Raw genomic sequence first — 14,505 nt, 5'->3', positions numbered from 1 at the left:
CTCTACATCCTCCAATCTGATGGAAAATGTCTCCATCAAGTCAACTCAAACTCTTATCCATGGTCACACTGTGTCCAATTGATCAGAGCAAGCGTAAAATAACTCAGTCATTCTGAGACGTTTTGATCCATGCATATGCGGTACTCTATGCAACCAAGTCAATTCCCAGAAGTGAGGATGATTGGAGCATATGTCAACTTTAACATAGCTTTACTTTTATCATGCCACAAAGCTAACACTGGGAGTTTCATACGAATGCAGTTTGAGAAAAAATCCTGTGGGAATCTCCCACAGGCATCACTGAACCCACCATCAGCGTAGTTCACAAGTCCTTCATTTACATTGAAATAACCTTTTATCTTTTTTTCCAATGTGTCAAGGGGAACTTCACTTTATTTTGCCAATTGTTCACAACCATTCTGAAAGACTGATGGAGTGTTTTTTTTTTTAATGCATTCTAAATATTAAGTAAATGTAAATAAAAGTCTGTTTACAGCGCAGCCAATGGGAGGTCCACTTATTCGCCCATACAATCTAATAAATAACCATCCAAAAACCTAGAACATTACGCCATTTGCATTTCATGACTTGAATATTAACCAAGTATTAGAGATGAAGTGAAGTGAAGTGAATCATATTTATATAGCGCTTTTTCTCTAGTGACAAAGCGCTTTACATAGTGAAACCCAATATCTAAGTTACATTTAAACCAGTGTGGGTGGTACTGGGAGCAGGTGGGTAAAGTGTCTTGCCCAAGGACACAACCGCAGCGACTAGGATGGCGGAAGCGGGGATCGAACCTGCAACCCTCAAGTTGCTGGCACGGCCACTCCACCAACCGAGCTATACCGCCCCAGGCCGATATTATCGGCCGATAAATGCTTTAAAATGTATTATCGGAAATTATCGGTATCGTTTTTTTTTTATTATTGTATCGTTTTGTTTTTTTTTAATTTTTTTTTTTTAAATTTTTTAATTTTTTATTAAATCAACATAAAAAACACAAGATACACTTACAATTTGTGCACCAACCCAAAAAACCTCCCTCCCCCATTTACACTCATTCACACAAAAGGGTTGTTTCTTTCTGTTATTAATATTCTGGTTCCTACATTATATATCAATATATATCAATACAGTCTGCAAGGGATACAGTCTGGAAGCACACATGATTGTGCGTGCTGCTGGTCCACTAATAGTACTAACCTTTAACAGTTAATTTGACCCATTTTCATTAATTACTAGTTTCTATGTAACTGTTTTATATTGTTTTACTTTATTTTTTATTCAAGAAAATGTTTTTAATTTTTGTATCTTATTTTATTTTATTAAATTTTTTTAAAAAGGACCTTATCTTCACCATACCTGGTTGTCCAAATTAGGCATAATCATGTGTTAATTCCACGACTGTATATATCAGTATCGGTTGATATCGGTATCGGTTGATATCGGTATCGGTAATTAAAGAGTTGGACAATATCGGAATATCGGATACCGGCAAAAAGCCATTATCGGACATCCCTACCAAGTATTGGTGATAATGTTATCATAAGCGCTAACACAGAAAAACTATTTATAGTGCTGTCTTGATCACTATTGTGTGTTCCGATGTTTACATCATCGAGTGGTCTGCTGTTTCCTCGCTTCCTTTCTCCACGGAAATACCCATAAAGCATGCCTCTCACCTGGATAGTAGATGGCTGAGGATGTAATCCGACAAGTTGGTACACTTTGACAGCCATTTAGGACCCCGAATTGGCGAGAACGGCACGAAAAGACGCTCGGTTAAAGTTAAAGTTAAAGTACCAACGATCGTCACACACACTGGGTGTGGTGAAATTTGTCCTCTGATTTTGACCCATCCCCGTGTTCACCCCTAGGGAGGTGAGGGGAGCAGTGAGCAGCAGCGTGTGCCATGCTCAGGAATAATTTGTTGATTCAACCCCCAATTCCAACCCTTGATGCTGAGTGCCAAGCAGCGAGGCAATGGGTCCCATTTTTTTATAGTCTTTGGTATGACTCGGCCGGGGTTTGAACTCACGACCTTCCAGCCTCAGGATGGACACTCTAACCACAAGGTCACTGAGCTGGTCCGCCAGCATGGTGCAACTGCAATAGTACAGGTGCAAAAAAATGCATATTGCAAGACCTTTTTTCATATAATATGCAAAAAAGGAATGCCATAATGGAACATTTCATTTCATAGAGCATTTTCAAACCACTTTCTGGCCGTCACGTTTTTAGGTCAGTCTTAATTACGTGCCTCCACTTCGACTGTGTCTTCTCCCTGTCAACCATGTTGTAGTTTTTAGTACTTCCATAACGAGTCTATCAATAGATATATTTTTGAACTATACGCTACTTTGTTTTAGAAATGGCAACAGCGGAGGATGCATGTACATGTACGAGCCAGTCTGCCCCACAGCAAGAGGGTAGAGAAAACGAAGGAATTTATTGACTACAACATCGGACTACAATAGTGGACCCGCGTAAAGCTTTTCAGGTATCCGCTGGCGTAACTAGCGACAAACACGTCACTAGCTAATCAAATTTCAAATGGCTCATTTGGCGAAAGTATGAAGGAAGGCAATATTGATTTATAAATATTTCTGCCATGCCTCCATAATTTCATTAAAAATTTTGTGACGTATGGCGTTCCAAAATACACAACAACATGTGCCAAAAGGTAAGACACTTTGGTTTTGTATTTTAGGACCCATTTAAGTCAGCCATCAGCTATAAAATGGCATTGTCAAATAGATGATGTCTAATATTTTGACACATGCACAAATGGAATATTCAATCCTGCCATTGTCTGTCTTTGCAGCGTGATCTCCTGTGACTGTGCCATTTTGCACATACTTTCAAGACGTACTAATTATAGACGGAAAAAAGCAGCTGCAGAACAGTTAAAGGCTTGATGAATCACATTGCCAGTGATCAATGTTTATATTTGCATAGCTTCTTCCCAGTATTGTGGGCATTCTGATAATCAGCATGTATTCTGCAGACGAATGAAGACATACACGCTAATTTGAATGTGAGCTCTGTTTTGCTCATTAAAGAGACACATGAGATTAGTAGCGTTATCAATATTTTTAAACACACAAACATGTAATAGATCAGGCCCTCAGTGTCCTGCATTCATCCTAACCCCGTTGATTCCTGAGGGAAAAAAATTGGCTTGTGTTCCACTAAATGTGCCAGTTTTTCTTGCCATGGAGGAGAAGCTGCAAATATATTATACAGCACGCGTAATGTGATTTATCCACAGTCAATACCGTTTTGTGAGCACTATTTACCATTGTACTTAGCAATTCTAAAAAGTATGTGCAAACTGACACCGTTACACATACGGCTGCAGTGCTCGTGTCAACATATCTGCATGGTGTGTCAGGAATAAAAAAAAAAACATTAGAAATATCGTCTATACAGCAACATCCTTTTATAATTTTGTAGTCGCATGTTGGGAAAGTGATGAGGCTAATTAAAACAAATTTATTTGATGTGTTTTGGTGTCTACTGGTCTTTTTTAAATGGCGTTCTTTTTTTTTGAGAATATACTATGAACATATCCACGACCCCGAAAGAGACAAGCGGTAGAAAAGGGATGGATGGATGGATCTCCTATATAAAAATAACTCCTTGAAATATGCATTTTTTTGTTCGCTGAGCACAGTAATTGCAGCCTCTCTTCCAAGAGTGCATTCGCAGCGCATCAAAAAAAAAGGTGTGTTGCATCGTACAGTACAGGCCAAAAGTTTGGACACACCTTTTCCTCATTCAATGTGTTTTCTTTATTTTCATGACTATTTTTATTGTAGATATTCACTGAAGGCATCAAAACTATGAATGAACACATGTGGAGTTATGTACTAACAAAACAAGGTGAACTAACTGAAAACATGTTTTATATTCTAGTTTCTTCAAAATAGCCACCCTATGCTCTGATTACTGCTTTGCACACTCTTGGCATTCTCTTGATGAGCTTCAAGCACACCTGTGCAGGGAAAACCATTTCAGGTGACTACCTCTTGAATCCTTCAGTGACAATCTACAGCAGGGGTCCCCAAACTACGGCCTGCGGGCCGGATCCGGCCCCCCAGCATCCAAAATCCGGCCCACAGGAAGTCCCAAATTTAAAAAAAAAAAGAAAGTATATTTTATTTTGTATTTTTTTTAATTTTTTAAATCTTTCCTTTCTAGTCCATTTTCTACCGCTTGTTACTCTTGGTGTCTCCTAGCCACTCAGCAAATCATATTGTCTAAAAATTAATTTTCCCATCGATAACGTGACAATGTTAAATGTTGATGAACATCAATGTTAATTGATGTTAAATGACAAAACGGATTATAAAGACAATGTATATATGTATATATACACACACACATATATACATACATATATATATATATATATATATATATATATATATATATATATATATATATATATATATATATATATATATATATATATATATATTATTTCTTTTTTTTTTTTTTTTTAACCCAATGCGGCCCCCGAGTCAAAAAGTTTGGGGACCCCTGATCTACAGTGTAAATAGTCATGAAAATAAAGAAAATGCACTGAATGAGAAGGTGTGTCCAAACTTTTGGCCCGTACTGTAGGTGCACTGGACCGCTTCTAAAATGCCCATAAAAAGTGGTTCATGTCTGCTGCTTGTTTGCTAGGAAAACACCCCAGGTAGAAGCATGATAACATGAATGTGCAGTAAAATGATCGAGTGTCTCCATGGTGAAAACCTCATTTAAATAAGGCGGTCTGGACGAGTTATGAATAGCATTGTGCAATGCTAGTAGATCGTAAGAACCGTGTTCACTAATAGTACACACAATTTTATAGATTGCGCAAGCTGTTTAGCATGTGGTATTTGGATTTGAGTAAATCAGGCCATAGGGATTGGACTGGAACAAACCAAAGGAACTATGGCAAATGGTGCCAAAGTGTCGTGTCAATACTAGGGGCTGTTGTGAAAGGAACATCAATAAAAGTGGACATAATGGTAAGCAGCAGCTTTATAATGCCCTGTTCTTACAAAAAATCCTCTTTCATAAGACTGTGTATGCCTGACGCTCAGGTGAACAACTTACCAGATAAGGAGGAAAAAATTACCATTTCATGGATCTCTTTGTAGCAGGCACAGCTCCTTGGGAGACGAGAGCAGCTGTAGGAATCAAACATCCATTCCCCCCGCCCCCCCCCCCGTGTGACTAATGTATGGCCGCGTACGACCACCGTAATGTGATCTGACAACTCAACACCCGAGCCAATGCAAAGCAGGCGCAATGTCTGGAATCCTGCTGCGTGATGGAACCTGACAACACTGAACTGCGTATGTAGTCAAGGAAAAATAGTCAACATAAAGATCTGCAGCTCGCAGCCATGTGCCTCCGGAAAACATTTGACTGCACAAAGGATGTTCTTTTCATAAAACGGTGACGTCAACGTCATGGAGAATGAAAGTAATTTGCTTTGAAAGGGGTTATTGGGAGTAAAGGGGCTGCAGTATTTTCTCTATGCTGAAAGCACATTTAAAGGGGACCTATTACGCAAAACCAACTTTTAGCACCTTTTGGTACCTGTTTTTGTGTACTTGGAACTGCATAAATCCCGAAAATTTGAAATCAAACCACGGAGGAGCCATTTGGAATTTTCCCAATTTGTGACGTTTTTCCAACAAGTGTTGATTGATTGATTGGTTGAAACTTTTATTAGTAGATTGCACAGTACAGTACATATTCCGTACAATTGACCACTAAATGGTAACACCCGAATACGTTTTTCAACTTTTTTAAGTCGGGGTCCACGTAATCAATTCATGGTATTGCAACAACGATATGTATAAAACTACAACAATACTACAAATAAATACAATACCATGTAAAACACTGCAAACTACTACAATACTACAAATAACATTACTTGCACACAAGAATGAAAGTCAAATAACAATTTCACAGTAGTGTTTTAGTTTCAACGAATAAAAGTACTTATTCTCTCATGATATACGTTTGTAAAAGAAATCAAAGAGAAGTATTCCAACAAAGAAATGATTTTGTGATGGAAGCAAACAAGAAGCTCAGAGTTTGTTCTGGACGTATACAGACTTGTAGTTGGGGCCCACTTCCGGACAGAAGCGTTTAGTGTGCGCTTTGTCGCCGGAAGCTCCACAGAGAGGACACACGTACCTGCGCAGGTAAGGACAGGCCACGTCTCCGGAGCACGTCTTCAGCCAGTGAGACCTGTAGACCGCCTCGGACTCCCCGTTGTGCTTGCAGAAGGCGCACATCATGCGTCGTGGTGCGTTCAGGTGCCTCCTGCGACCACTGAAGCGCCCTGTGTCTGGAAGGTCATCGTGTAGACTAAGTTCTGGTCTCCAGGTGCACGACGTTGGAGGAGATGCAATGCAACTTGGACTTTGAGCCCACATGTTTCTAAAAACCGCACTCCAAGCATCTGTCCGTGAAGGAGACGCAGCTTCCGGTCCTGCAGTTTTGTTGTGAGCTATTATCTCTCGACCTACATCAGATAATCCCAGGTAGTCTACTCAGGGCTGAAAACTTCTCCTACAGTCCATGGTGCCACTGCCAAAATCGCCGAACCATATCTCCATTTATGGTTGACATTTACCCGAATACTTTTTCGTGAGTCTGCCATCGTAGTCAATAAATTCCTTCTTTTTCTCTATCCTCTTATTGTGGGGCAGACTGGCTCCTAAATGCACATGCATCCTCCGCTGTTGCCATTTCTCATACAAATGTCATGTTTTGTTTAGTTTTTGACTCCCTCAGTTCTGTTTTCAGCACCTTTGGGTTTGTGTGTTTTTGGTTATGTCCTCCCTCTTGGAGAGATTTTTAAGAGGCATGTAGTGTCTTGTCATTTTTATGCAGACGACTGCCAAATTTATATGCCGATTTCAAAAGGCCACGGCCCCCTGACACCCCTTCTCAACTGTCTATGCGACGTCAAGGCTTGGTTAGCCCAGAATTTTTTAATAATCCATCCATCCATCCATCTTCTTCCGCTTATCGGAGGTCGGGTCGCGGGGGCAGCAGCCTAAGCAGGGAAGCCCAGACTTCCCTCTCCCCAGCCACTTTGTCCAGCTCCTCCCGGGGGATCCCGAGGCGTTTCCAGGCCAGCCGGGAGACATAGTCTTCATTTTTTAATAATGAATGAGGGAAAAACGGAAATTTTAGTCTTTGGTCCGGCCCTCAGTGAATTGGGACCATTGCAAAATTATGTGCGTCCCAAAGTCACCAGCCTTGGCGTCACTATAAACAGCGATTTTAAACTTGACAAACAAGTCAATGGCGTTTTAAAATCGTGTTTTTATCATCTTCGTCTTTTAGGAAAAGTAAAACTGTTTTTATATTTTAACCTTTTTGAACAAGTCATGCATGCTTTTATTTCAAGTCTCCTGGACTACTGCAATGCACTTTATGCTGGCATTAGCCAAAAAGCTCTCTCCCGGTTGCAGTTAGTCCAGAACGCGGCAGCACGACTTTTAACAGGGGCCAGGAAACGCCAGCATATAACCCCAATTCTTGAGACTTTGCACTGGCTCCCTGTTCATTTTAGAATTTGCTTTTAAAATGTTGCTGTTTGGTTTTAAAGCTTTGCATGGACTGGCACCTCGTTATATCTCCAACCTCATCCAAATTTACACTCCTGCGCTCGCTCTGAGGTCCGAGAGCCAGCTCCAGCTCCTAGTGCCCAATACCAGACTTAAAACCAGGGGATACAGGGCCTTCTCTGTGGTCGGCCCTAAGCTCTGGAACACTCTGCCCCTCCATGTTCGAACTGCTCCCACAGTGGAGTGTTTTAAGTCTCGTCTTTAGGACCCACTTTTATTCTCTGGCTTTTAACACTACGTGAGTTGTGTGGTCCTCTGTGTTTTTACATTTTTATTTATATTCATTGTTTTAATTGGTTTTACCCTTTAAAATTGTTTTTATTCATATTTATTTTTATATTGGTTTTATATTTATTTATTTTTTCTTATTCAGTCACTGGTGGAGCTAAGGATAGTATTTGAATCTTGTTTTTAATATTTTTGTGCAGCACTTCGGAAACATTTTTGTTGTTTAAATGTGCTATATAAATAAAGTGGATTGGATTGGATGGGTGCTGATTAGTTTCACCTGCCTCTGATTAGTGTTCGGGACGCTAACCTGCCCCCGGGCACTAATCAGAGAGCTACTTATTCCTGTTTTTCACCACACTCAGTCTGACTGTCTTATTTGCTCAATGCAACAGTTACGTTGTTTACCTTTCTTGATTCCTGTGCTAAGTTTTGCCTTAGCTCACCGTGCAATCAGCACACTTCCTTTATTTTTGTATCCTGACTGATTTATGGACAATAAATCATTTTCTTACCTGCACCCTGCCTCCGGAGTTCCATCTGCATCTTGGGAAAACGCTCCGCGCAGAAACATGCGACCACGACGTAACAACAAAGTAGTGTATAGTTCTAACTTATATCTGGCAGTAGACACAATATGGAAGTGCTAAAAACTACAATCTGGCTGGCGGTGAGAAGAAAAAACAAAGAACAAAGCTATTTCCATTCACTGTCGCTGTGTTTGGAGTTTAGCAGAGGGACCTTCTCCTAAACCAGGCCTGGGCAATTATTTTGACTTGGGGCGCCAAATTTAGAGAAATAATTGTGTCTGGGGGCCGGTATATCGATCTAGCTATGTATTAGGGCTGTGAATCTTTGGGTGTCGGACGATTCGATTTAATATCGATTCTTGGGGTCACGATTCAATTCAAAATCTTTTTTTTTTCAATTCAACACGATTCTCGATTCAACAACAATTTTTTCCCGATTCAAAACGATTCTCTATTCATTCAATACATAGGATTTCAATTTGAAAACATCACTGCACATTATAATGGCAGCTACAGTTTCGATCTTAAAGGTCTAAAACAATTATTTGGGAATGTCGGGCGGGCCCGATTGAAAAGCTTAACGGGCAGTAATTTGCCCAGGTCTGTCCTAAACAGTACTAGCAGAGCAGTCATGTAACATAAAGACTGTGCCAGACTATTACTCAATCCATTTAGATTGTGTTCAGGTTCTTTGACTTTAATAGAAGTACAAAGTAGCAATAAGCAATTACAGTCTCACAAGCTAATGGAAACAACATTTAACGGCTGTTGCCTTAGTCACTGACACGAGTGGACGTAGATCGATTTCATTTTTGTGGGGTTGAACTGTTTAACGGTGACACCTTTACTCAAGGTGAATGGGGGCGACGGGTTGTGTAAAAAGTCTGTGCTAAGTACCTACATGTTGTTTGTGGGATGGTAAAGGAGACTTGTCATAAAAGCTGGGTAAAAAACAAACTGCAGGATGTCTGTCGGCTTATGTTAAAGAGAGTGCACCATTGACAAGGCCTGCAATCTGCTGTCGCTTTTTGTTAGGGCCAGACAGCCACTTACGAGTCGTGACATTTAATATAGATTTTATACATTGCATACATTTTCGGCGATGATGAAAGCAAGGTGAAGCATATTGTTGATGACATCATGTTGTTGACCACCCCAGGCCAGCGATGACCTTCAACAGGAACATATACTGCGAAGGATTCAATCAAAGCCACTAAAGCTTTGAGGCAAAATATTTTCTTAAACACTGAATATAAAAGAAAGCCAGGGGGAAATCGAAAAGATGAAATTGTAATGCATTTCTCCTTTTAATTAACCATATCTGAGTTATTGTGCAGAAATATGGGGAAATAACTGCGAAAGTAGACATCATTCATTAACGGTGTTACAAAAAAGATCAGTTAGAATAATACATAATGTTGAATATAGAAATCATACAAACTCTTTATTTATTGAATCAAAAATACTGAAATTCCACGACATAGTGAATTTGCAAACAGCTAAAATTGTACACAAAGCAAACTACAATCTGCTACCCAAGAATAATATAATATATAATATAATATAATATATAATCTCAGAGAAAAATGTAATTTAAAACATTTGTATGCACATACAACACTTAAGACATTCAGTATATCAGTACGTGGAATTATATTATGGGATGGATTAAGCAAAGAAATCAAACAATGTACTAATATGATTCACTTCAAGAAACTCTTCAAACTTAAAGTGTTTACAAACTACAAAGAAGAAGAACCATGATAAACATTCTGAATTTATTTCATCCATCCATTAATTTTCTAGAAAATCTTTCTTATCTCATCAAATTAAATATAACTTACTTCACTAATTATTATTTATTTATTTGTTATTGTTTTTAGTTATGGAGTATATTGTGAATAAATTGAGAACGGGAAGAGAACAAAAGTTTTAGCAACTGCTATTTAAAGGAAAAGGGGTCGGGTTGAATAAGCTCTGCTTCTTCCTACTCCTTTTCGAACATGTTGAATAGAGAAACTGGAAATTGTGATGCATCATGTTGTATGCATGCATGTTAGAAATAAACACACACTCAACTCAACATGTTAAATCAAAGTAATTTCCCGTGTTTGTTACAACATCACCCAGTGGGAACTCATTTTTTAAAGCCGTGTCATGAACGAGATTGCTTATTTTTCCGTTAACTCGGTGTGGTAAAGCACGGAAGTCCAAAGGCGGCTTTTTAATATAAAAATATGGCCTGGAAGCAGCCAGCAGCTGAGGTAGTTAAAGATAGGGTCGTGTGCCAAAAGCAGCCTTTGCAGCATTGCCTTCGGCGGTCGCTGGCTGTGGCGGCATGCAAGAGTATTATTAATAAATATGTTGTCACTGCGATTATCGTCACTAGTTTGGAGTTTAAAGAAATATAAAAAAATAGAAACTCCTTAACAAGTGTTAAGCTTTTGCGAGAAATCTATTAGTCATGTATTAGTCCCGTTCTCTTTAGGATGGATGCTGTGTTTTGTCACTATGAATAAGAATATGTTCTTAGTGAACTCAGCCAGTAAATTAAGGATTTGGGAAACTATCCGTCATGTTCATACGGCGAGAGCAGGTTTTTGTAAACAACCGCCGTGTTATGTTCCTTCTAATCTCCCACAAGAATCGACGCCGCTTTTGCACTGCTATTTTTTTCTAAAGAGCATCTGAGGCGGGACATGCCTAAAAGAGCGTGTGGCATATTGTTTGGGGAGACAAGAGAAAGGGAAAATCTGTTTTGCCAGTGCACTCACTCTTCCCACCTGTGTGCTTTGTCAGGATGGAGACACACGGATCAAGACAGCCAGTGCATACTAATGGGGTCTTCTGCACCTTTAAGTCCCAGAGACTTAGGGGAAAGGCTTGACTGTCTCTTTGCGCAACATTGTAGCACCAGACTGCTAGAGGGTGAGTAAGACCTGCACTATGTGTCTTGTATACGCTATGGGGGTGACGGGCACAGGGTCAGTCTATACCAGACCTGGGCAAATTACGGCCCGTTAGGATTTTCATCACGGCACGCAGAAAATTTCCTTAACTATTTTTTTTTACTTTTAACATTGAGACTGTTCCGCCTTTATGATGTGCAGTGCTGTTTTCAAATTACTGAAAGTCTTGAATTATATAAAGTATTTCAATGTTTGGAGTCTGCGCTTTTGAGTGATATACAAGTTATTACTTATGTGTGCAGGAGGGAGTTGACGGCACAGACACAAGGGGGAAGTGTTGCTCTATGATTTATATATACACTACCGTTCAAAAGTTTGTGGTCATATTGAAACGTCTTTCTTTTTGAAGGAAAAGCACTGTACTTTTCAATGAAGATAACTTTAAACTAGTCTTAACTTTAAATAAATACACTCTATACATTGCTAATGTGGTAAATGACTATTCTAGCTGCAAATGTCTGGTTTTTGGTGCAATATCTACATAGGTGTAGAGAGGCCCATTTCCAGCAACTATCACTCCAGTGTTCTAATGGTACAATGTGTTTGCTCATTGGCTCAGAAGGCTAATTGATGATTAGAAAACCCTTGTGCAATCATGTTCACACATCTGAAAACAGTTTAGCTCGTTACAGAAGCTACAAAACTGACCTTCCTTTGAGCAAATTGAGTTTCTGGAGCATCACATTTGTGGGGTCAATTAAACGCTCAAAATGGCCAGAAAAAGAGAACTTTCACCTGAAACTCGACATTCTATTCTTGTTCTTAGAAATTAAGGCTATTCCACAAAATTGTTTGGGTGACCCCAAACTTTTGAACGGTAGTGTATGTATATATATATATATACAAACCATGTTTCCATATGAGTTGGGAAATTGTGTTAGATGTAAATATAAACAGAATACAATGATTTGCAAATCCTTTTCGACCCATATTCAATTGAATGCACTACAAAGACAAGATATTTGATGTTCAAACTCATAAACTTTATTTTTTTTTTGCAAATAATAATTAACTTAGAATTTCATGGCTGCAACACGTGCCAAAGTAGTTGGGAAAGGGCATGTTCACCACTGTGTTACATGGCCTTTCCTTTTAACAACACTCAGTAAACGTTTGGGAACTGAGGAGACACATTTTTTAAGCTTCTCAGGTGGAATTCTTTCCCATTCTTGCTTGATGTACAGCTTAAGTTGTTCAACAGTCCGGGGTCTCCGTTGTGGTATTTTAGGCTTCATAATGCGCCACACATTTTCAATGGGAGACAGGTCTGGACTACAGGCAGGCCAGTCTAGTACCCGCACTCTTTTACTATGAAGCCCCGTTGATGTAACATGTGGCTTGGCATTGTCTTGTTGAAATAAGCAGGGGCGTCCATGGTAACATTGCTTGGATGGCAACATATGTTGCTCCAAAACCTGTATGTACCTTTCAGCATTAATGGCGCCTTCACAGATGTGTAATTTACCCATGTCTTGGGCACTAATACACCCCCATACCATCACAGATGCTGGCTTTTCAACTTTGCGCCTATAACAACCCGGATGGTTCTTTTCCTCTTTGGTCCGGAGGACACGACGTCCACAGTTTCCAAAAACAATTTGAACAACAATCGTCAGACCACAGAACACTTTTCCACTTTGTATCAGTCCATCTTAGATGAGCTCAGGCCCAGCGAAGCCGACGGCGTTTGTGGGTGTTGTTGATAAACGGTTTTCGCCTTGCATAGGGGAGTTTTAACTTGCACTTACAGATGTAGAGACCAACTGTAGTTACTGACAGTGGGTTTCTGAAGTGTTCCTGAGCCCATGTGGTGATATCATTTACACACTGATGTCACTTGTTGATGCAGTACAGCCTGAGGGATTGAAGGTCACAAACACGGGGAAGAAAATACGGAGAGCAAAGAGCAAAGTTGCATAGAGCCAACGATCGCTTATGGGACATCAACAGAAGGTTACGTTCTGGCCACGGATAGCAGGTTGAGCAGGCTATTGAAGGCAGTACCTCTCATTAGCACCAGGTGCGTAGATTGCTGGCGATTGATTGCAGCTGCTCGCTGACGCCGGTCTGACGGGCGCTTTGCGCGCTCTCGGAGCTGCAGTCAGCGCAGCACGTGCGCCCGAGCCGTGACATTACTATTATTATTTGTTTCCAGAGCAGCCAGCCTGTAACAACAAAGTTCCGCAGAAAAAGCGATGGGATATCAGATTGTCTGTGTTTTTTTCCCTTTTCGTTTCTATTTTGCTGTGTTTGTTGCGTTTTGCTTGATTGTGGAAGATGTCGATCGAGTAGGTGGTGCGAGAAGTAAAAGAGGTGCGATGTTCGTGTGTTGTTGAAGGCTAGTCAGCCGAAATTGTATGCAGATAAGTTACACTTTAAAAACTATTTGTCAGCACGCAGGAGTCTTTTACTAATACGTAAAGAGGCCATGAATATAGGAAAAAAAATTGCCTACTTAATACATCTATAATAATCTTTGTAAACTTAATTTAAAATTAGGACATAATAAAAATGTGAATACAAAATGTACGACCCTACCTGGCATGTGTACACCTAATTACACAAATCCATAACAAAATTGTTAAAAACGAGAAAAGTGCATCCAAATGTTGCTATGTTTCTTTTGACTGTGGTTCATTGTGTGGGTTTTTACTAGGGCTGTGAATCTTTGGGTGTACCACGATTCGATTCAATATTGATTCTTGGGATTCACGATTCGATTCAAAATTGATTTTTTCCGATTCAACGCGATTCTTGATTAAAAAACGATATTTTCCCGATTCAAAACGATTCTCTATTCTTTCAATACATAGGATTTCAGCAGGATCTACCCCAGTCTGCTGACATGCAAGCAGAGTAGTAGATTTTTGTAAAAAGCTTTTATAATTGTAAAGGACAATGTTTTATCAACTGATTGCAATAATGTAAATTTGTTTTAACTATTAAATGAACCAAAAATATGACTTATTTTATCTTTGTGAAAATATTGGACACAGTGTGTTGTCAAGCTTATGAGATGTGATGCAAGTGTAAGCCACTGTGACACTATTGTTCTTTTTTTTTTTTTTTTAATATATGTCTAATGATAATGTCAATGAGGGATTTTTAATCACTGCTATG

General features: G+C 39.5%; 1 pseudogene; it reads right to left on the bottom strand.

Annotated features, from left to right (window-relative positions):
- Nucleotides 1–6,104: 6,104 nt before the first annotated feature.
- On the bottom strand, nucleotides 6,105–6,638 carry LOC133649224 (nanos homolog 3-like; annotated as a pseudogene).
- Between the last annotated feature and the right edge of the window lie 7,867 nt (nucleotides 6,639–14,505).

Source organism: Entelurus aequoreus, linkage group LG04 (assembly GCF_033978785.1).
Source record: "Entelurus aequoreus isolate RoL-2023_Sb linkage group LG04, RoL_Eaeq_v1.1, whole genome shotgun sequence".
NCBI lineage: Eukaryota > Metazoa > Chordata > Actinopteri > Syngnathiformes > Syngnathidae > Entelurus > Entelurus aequoreus.
This window is presented reverse-complemented; position numbering and strand designations above follow the sequence as displayed.